Raw genomic sequence first — 7,853 nt, forward strand, 5'->3', positions numbered from 1 at the left:
TAATATTGTGTTCTTCAATAGGCTTTTGATTTTCCAAAAAAAACCAATGAATGTCACTTGTATCAACATTCAAAAATCAAACCTAAAAGCAACAAAGCAATAAGAATCAAATTGGAAATTGAAAAAACTCAAGATTTCAAATGTACAAATAAGGATTTGAGATTTTTTTTTGTTTTTTATCAAAAGAGATGTAATGCCCTGGATAGCCAAGACCGCTACACTGTGTATTTATAAAGGTGCAGAACTTGCTAATCAAGTCATTTAGTGAAAAACGTGATACAGAAACCACTAATGAACTAGGGTTAAAAGATTTTGGTCTCAAATGGTTCATTTCATATAACTAAACATTTTTTACACATAGGATCCCAAAAAGGAATAGCGTTCAAAAGTCAGTTTACAAAATTTCCAGAGTTCAAACAACCATTAGCCACTCTAAGGGCAAAACAGATGTTTCTGGTTCTCCTGTTCCTGTCTCCCTCTCAACCGTGGTGGCTGAGCAGCTGATCATGTACATTCTGCTCTCAGAGCTCTCCGAATCAGGGCTGATCAAGCTTGCCCTTGCCTTTACCTACACCATGAAGCACCCGTGAGCCAAGGCCCAGCAAGAAAACATATCATATTATATAACAAGCAATAATAACATTTGGATAACCCCTTAAGCATGTTCATACACTTAACATACCACAATAATCACAAAGCATGAAGATTCAACCAAAGATTCAGCTAATCAACACCCAGCTATACAACATAACAATCCACCAACCAATAATAACAATCAAATCACATGATAATCAGGGTCGACACCTTAGGTCGCACCCTCTGTTTACCCCACTGACTCTGGCCCGCTTAAACCGAGCTCAGTGGATAATAAGCTGTCCTCAGCTACCAGTGGTCGAGCCGCGCCCTGTGCGCTAGTGTAAACTTCGGCACTCTTAGGCCGTTTGTTTACTATTTACATGGCATAATACCATCCTTCACAAAGCATACAAAATTAGGAACCCTTAGTCCCATTATAAATCCACAATCGGGTGCAGTTTTCTTACCTTTAGTTTCCAAATGTACTGGTTGCGCGAGATGCCTCTTGAGCACGATCCGTTTCCCGAGCCCCTAGCTTATACCTAATCACAACCAAGATAAGGGATACCATTAATGATTATAAAAGGGCTTAAATAAGGTTCTAGTCTCTGAAACATCGAATTCCACCAAACACGGTAATAGATTCAATCCCGAGCACCCTAGGTTAAATTCCCATGCTTAAAATCCCAAATTCCCTTAAGGGTCGCGGCTCAAGCCTCCCATGCCGCGGCATAGCCCCCAAACAGAGCCCATCTAGGCTCAGAACTAGACACGGGCCGCGGCCATACCTAGACCATGCCGCAACCCGCCCTCCATCTCCCACATCCATCAGCTTCAAAGGGTCGCGACTCACCAAGAACTATGTCGCGGCCCGACCCCTTCGAACGCAGAAAAACCTCCATTTTTGACTCTCAAAACCATCAAAAATATCCCAATTCCACAACTAAATTATCACAAAGCTTCTAACACAATTCCAGCAACACAACCCAGCAAAAAATTAGCCTAGAAACTCACCAAAATCTCACTTCAATCTCTGAAACTTAAAAGCTTAAAAACATCAAAACCAGTCAAGGAAACATTAAAGTTCAGCCATTAAACCATAAATTTGAACTTACCTTCTTTGATGAACCAGCTCTCTAAAAGATTTTTGAGCTAACTCCTAGGTTCCAAGCTTCAATTCAATCCTTCAATGTCAAAACCCATAACACCTCAAAACTCAGCCATAAACACATAATTTAACCACCATGCATAAATAGTTTAGCTTACCTTAATCTCTAGTTTGAGTCCCTAGCTTCCATGAGCTAATCCTCCAAGACTCCAGCTCAATCAACTGAATTCCAGTTGAGTTTTCCTTAAATCTTTTGTAGTGTTCTTTGAGAGAGAAAGGGAGAAAGAGGGAAGGTCGATTCTTTTGTTTCCACCGAGTTCTAAGTTTTTACTCAGTCTATCCTTAGGTAGTTAAGTTAATCCCGAGGCTCGGGGTACCGGAAACGTCCCCGAGGGCAAAATGGTAAAATTCCCCAATATTCCCACCTAAGCTTCCTAACCTCAAATATATCTCCAATTATTTATTTCCATAACCCGATAACCCAAATAACCATCCAATACCTGAATTACCCCTTGACTTGCCCAAAGTCAAGTATTAAGCCCCGTTGTGACTTTCCCACTAACTAGCTCCCTAAGATCGCCTCAAGTCGCATGCTGCAGACTTACCCACATAATAATGTGGTTCTCACAAATATAACATATAATCACATTAACATTCATATAACCATACAAGCATGCTTATTATATAATCACGCATTAAACTTAATAAATTCACACATAAACCAATTAGGCCCTCCGGCACACTAATCAAGGCCCTTAAGCCTTATTAGTGATTTTGGGTCGTTACAAGAGATGTGAGAGAGTGACCACTTTAATAACACATTTCTGTTTTCTAAATTCTTGTTTTTTTTTTAAACTCAGTTTTATAAAAACTTGTTTACAGACAACAAGGCCAAACACACTACATTGTTTTCTAAAAAAAAAATCCATTTTTTAGAGCTGAAAATAGTTTTCTCTCTCATATTCAATTTCCCTATACAACCAATATCAACTCAAAAGCTCAAAATAAGTACACTTAGCATTAATAGTACTATAGCAATGACTATCTTAATATCACCAAAATGTAAGAAGCCAATAGAATGGTTATGAAGCTATACTTGAAAACACAATTGGAGTGATTTCCAAGGATGGTTCCAAATGATTAAATTATGATGTGATCATAATAAGTTAAGATTAAGAATCTGAGTCAACCATTTATAAATATGAGCCCTAGTCCAGCACCACTGTTAGCAGTCCGACCAGATCCATTTTGTGGCTGTACAAACTTGGTGAATAAATGGGTTTTATCTTGCTGGTGAATACCACAACCAGAATCCTTAACCTGTAGAAAAACGGTTGGCAGAACATGAATGATCAAGTTAGTATACAATAACCAAAACCATTTTAAAACATTAATACTATCAATTTAACAAAATATCTCAGAAAATGTTGTAGGTGCTCAAATTAGATTAATAAGTGAAAAATGAAGTTAAAAAGCACATCTTTAAATAGTTAAAACTACACTAATTATTGGAGAACATGATACATATCAATAGACACAACTTTGAAAGACTACACAAATTTGAGAAAGGGGTACAAAGACAGTACCTCCAACAGAGCTTCCAAGCTTGTCTATTTGAATATAGGACACCCAGAAAAATGGCAAACAATCACAAAATTGATACAAAAATTCCCCAATCCCAAACACTCCCAACCTCGTCATGACTCATAGCCCCAACCTCGAACCCCCCAAACTCACAGCCCCAACACAGAGACCGTTGAGCTTAAACAATACACACAAAGAGAGAGAGAGAGAGAGAGAGAGAGAGAGAGAGAGAGATACCCCTTTTCTTTCTATTGAATCCCCCATCGTTCATTGAAGACCCATCAAGCCCCACCATTCACGCCGTTTGGCGTAGACCCGCGAGCCTCCGTTGTTCACGTCATTCACCCAAGACCACGAGCCCACCGTTCATGTCGTTTTCTTGGTTCTCAATAACCCTGCCGTGAGTGAGTGAGAGAGAAGGTGCGAGAGAGAGAGAGAGAGACGGTCGAATGAGAGAGAGGTGAGCAGATGATGTGGGAAAATTAGGTTAAAATATTGGCACCTTCAGTAATGCAAAAATCATTTATTCGGTTTTTTTAAAGGCACACATTTATTTTCCAATCAATAAAGAATTAGGGTTTCATTCATAATTTATTTCTAAGGGATTTCATTCATCAGTTAAATATATAAATATTGTTGATAAATTTTTCTTAAAATATAATTATATTTTATACCTTTAAAAAAATTATACTTAACTCAAAATATAATATAATAAATAATTTATTAATAACTAATATTAAATATTATTAAAAAGTTGGATAAATTATTTTAATTAAAATACATTTATTATTACAAATTATTAATGAATATTATTTTATATATTAAGGATATTTATTAAACTATATTAAATTAATTTTTTTATTTGAATTTCAGCAACATTGTATAACTGTCAGTATTGGGCTTTTATTAATTGTCAGTGTTGGGGTCAATAGTGACAATTTTTAATTGTTGGCATTGGTCTTGAATTAATTGTCGGGGTTGGGGTCAACTACAACAGTTTTTAACTATCGGCATTGGTCTCGAATTAATTATCGGTGTTGGGGTCAATAACGACAGTCAAAAGCAACGGTGATAGTTATTAACTATTGGTGTTGGTTTCTATGCCTACAGTTTTTAACTGTCAGCGTAGAGTCACGCTAAGCAATTACGACATGGTTGGGTGTCGGGAAAGCCCATTTTTGTAGTAGTGTAAGCACATAAAATGTCAAAAAATGACACTAAGGGTTAGACCACTTAGCAATTTTGGAGGGAGTGGCTATATTTGAATTATGGGGTGGTCACTAAGTGGATAAAGGCTGATAAAGAGAAGCTACCATCTCATTTCCCTACACCCTTTTTCGAAATTTGCAAGAAAGAAAAGAAGATATAACTTGAGAGAAAGGAAACAAGAAAAGAAGAGAACTTTTTCTCTTAAGTTTTGGCTAGCATAGAAACATCATGTTGTGTGAATTTTCTCATGATATTATGTTCTTGGATGAATACTTAGATATCCCATGTTGTGTTTGTAGAGTATAAATCAAAATAAGCAAAGGAGGCCACCATAGTTTCGGCTTTGGCAAGATTCACACCAAGGGTAAGTTTTGATCATGTTATTCCTCATATTTTTTATCCTAGTGTGTATCTTAGAGGCCATTGTTGTGATTTGTAGAGTTAGAAGCCAAGGAGGAGGAGAAATGAAGTGGTGGTTTTGGCCATTAGAGGTAACGTTGAGTTTTCAAGGTTTTTATAATTTTTGTTGAATGATTTTTAAAATGTGATGCTAGTTTTGAGTTTTGACTTTGATAAATGCTTAAGAGTTTGTGATTTTGGAGTTTTGATGGGTTTGGATCTGATTTGATGATGGATCTAAAAGATTATTGGGGTGGTTATCATTTTGTGTGGTGGTTACCATTCTTAAAAGTATCACCGTCAAATTTAATGGTAGTTTTTGGTAGTAAGATGGTGCAAGAGGATGGGTTGGAGTGCAAGCGCCCCAACCGTGATGTGTGTGTGTGTGTGATTGGGATAAGTGGGATCACCATCCTTCGGGGCTTTGGTGCATGTGAATGGGCAATTACAAATCACCATGTGGTAGTTATGGTGGTGGTGGCCAAGAACCATGGCCATGTTGGTGATGGTCGTGGTTGTTGATGATGGCGATGAAGATGATGATGATGATGATGATGTTGAGAGAGAGAGAGAGAGAGAGAGAGCTTTAGGGAGGCCTTGTGGTCGAGACATGCATGGGCCATGCACATGGGTTGCATGTCAAGCTTGAAGTTCTTGGTTGGCTAAGGCCTTGGGATTTTATTTAAGGCTAGGGATTTAGAATTGAGGCTTAGGATAATGTTATCAAGGGATAAAAAATAATTAGGGCTAAGTATGATTCCCAAGAGGAGCCTAAGGCTTGAGATTTAAGACGAGGCTCAAGAATCGGACTCGGGGCTCGAAAATTGGTAATTAAGGCTTATTTTTGGGTTCGAGGATCTAGAAAATACTTAATTTGGGCTCGGGGCTCGGTCCTTGAAAATAATTTAATGAATAATTTAAGATATAATTTAAGTTTGGGGCTTAATTTTACGTCGGGGCTCGAGATTTAGACGCGAGGGCTCGAGATTTGGGCTTGGGGCTCGAGAATTCATAACTTGAGAAATAATTCAAGTTTAGACATGAAATTTTAGACATAGATTAAGAATAAATTATTATTGGGAATAATAATTTTCTAAGTTTAATACGGGTTTCCAAGATGGGTATTTTAGTCATTTTACTCCGATGGCTTGAGTTTTGGCCAAGTATCGAGAATAGGATTTTGGGATAAGTTTGTCCTTTAAATTATTTTATTATAAGACATAGTATGATTAAAAGCTAAGTTATACACCCTGTTTAGATTTATAGGACAAATATGTGATCCCACTCAAAAAAAAGGAAAAGTCAAGCTAAAGACTCGAGGTAAGGAAGTTATGTACCAAGAGTAACTTAGGTTATGTGGATTCTATTTGTTTCTAGGATATGTATGAGTTTATGATATGCTTTATAGTACTATGAATATTGCTTATGCATGCAATTATGTTTAGGACTTGCTATGGATGCAATTGTTTGCTATGCATGCTAAGGTTTTGTAGTTATGGGTGGTCATGTGTCCGTACTGTGGTATGTCTATATTACAAGACAATCGTCATAGAAGTGTGTGGAGTTTGCCATTTAGTACATGAACTGGTTATTCTCCTAACTGTGGGGAGGTCGATCACCTCCTTATTTTAATATGTTATGTTTCATTCCCGATGGCTTTACTTATATGATTTGAATTACATTATGATTAAGGGGATGGAGTATCTGATTAGGGTACTAAATATGCCAAATTTTATAAGTTTTTTTTATAAGTTAAGATATTATGATGCTTGTTATGCTCATTATGTAATATTTTATGTTGTGACCTAGAATATATTTTTGTATGATTTGCATTCTTATTGTGCATTTTAGCTCATCAGTTTCTCTATGTGTACAGGCATAGCTAAGGTTTAAGACTTGGTGATGATGAGCTGGAGGGAATCTCGTTTGCATATGCATACTATGACCAACCGACCTGTTGGCTTAGTGGGGTTTCCTAAAGTCTTCCGCAAAATGTTTTTAAGTCTTTTAAGTATGTGTTATGTTTTCGTGGAAGTCAAGTAGGCCACTCGACCAAGTACTCTATTTTTCATTGTTTAAAGACTATGTTTTGTTTTTAAAATATTGAGATTTCAGACTCACACATGTTTAACTTTGGTTTTGAAATGTAAACGCTTTTATTACAATTATGCATGTATTTTCTTATGAGTTTAACAATCGATTTATGATAAGTTGACATTTTATAGTGAGTTAACAACTACGGAAATACTGTCGTTTTCTAGTGAGTCAACCATTAAGAATTCTGGGTTGTTACATTAAGTGCTTGAGAATCTCTTACAAAAAGATATCCTCATTCTTGTAAAGAATCTTCTTCCTATAGCCCCTCCAAGATGGAGGCAACTTGACTATTATAGCACCAACTATAAATCGCTCCAACAACACAATCTTAAGGGTGGATAGCTTGTTCACAATAATTTGAAGTTCATAGATTTAGGGAAAAAAAGGTTTATCATCAACAAAATTAAATTCAATATATTGAGTAATAAAGAATTTCTTTATATCTTCTTCCTTGGATTTGTACTTATTTTCCATGGCTTCCCATATCTCTTTGGCATACTTGTTGTTTGTGTAAAGGTTGTAGAGACTATCCGAGAGGGCATTGAGGATGTGACTCTAATAAACTCATATTCTTCACGTTTCTTCCATCAATTGATGACCTATTGAGTGTTATTCTCCTTGGGTAGATCTAGGGCCTTCAAATCCTTGTCCAAAATATAATACACCTTGAGAGTTATGAGAAGAACCTAATTTTGTCTTGCCAATGCACAAAATTAGTTCCATTTAATCTATCCAATCTAACAAATCTTGAGTCATAAATTTCAAAGCTGAATTGATGAAGACTCATCCACGATGATGTAGATTAACAAGAAACAATGAGAACTAGAGAATTTGATTGTTAGGGAGAGTGATATTACACCACCACTTTAGATAGATTCTA

The 7,853-nt window shown here is 36.5% G+C and overlaps 1 long non-coding RNA gene across 1 annotated transcript; it reads right to left on the reverse strand.

The window, feature by feature from the left end:
* Positions 1 to 310: 310 nt before the first annotated feature.
* On the reverse strand, positions 311 to 3,776 carry LOC133788789 (uncharacterized). Its single transcript, XR_009873378.1, has 3 exons — positions 3,506 to 3,776; positions 2,875 to 3,004; positions 311 to 568 (listed from the first exon to the last, which is right to left on the reverse strand). It is a non-coding gene; the product is annotated as an uncharacterized LOC133788789 (long non-coding RNA).
* Between the last annotated feature and the right edge of the window lie 4,077 nt (positions 3,777 to 7,853).

Source organism: Humulus lupulus, chromosome 7 (assembly GCF_963169125.1).
Source record: "Humulus lupulus chromosome 7, drHumLupu1.1, whole genome shotgun sequence".
Taxonomy (NCBI): Eukaryota; Viridiplantae; Streptophyta; class Magnoliopsida; order Rosales; family Cannabaceae; genus Humulus; species Humulus lupulus.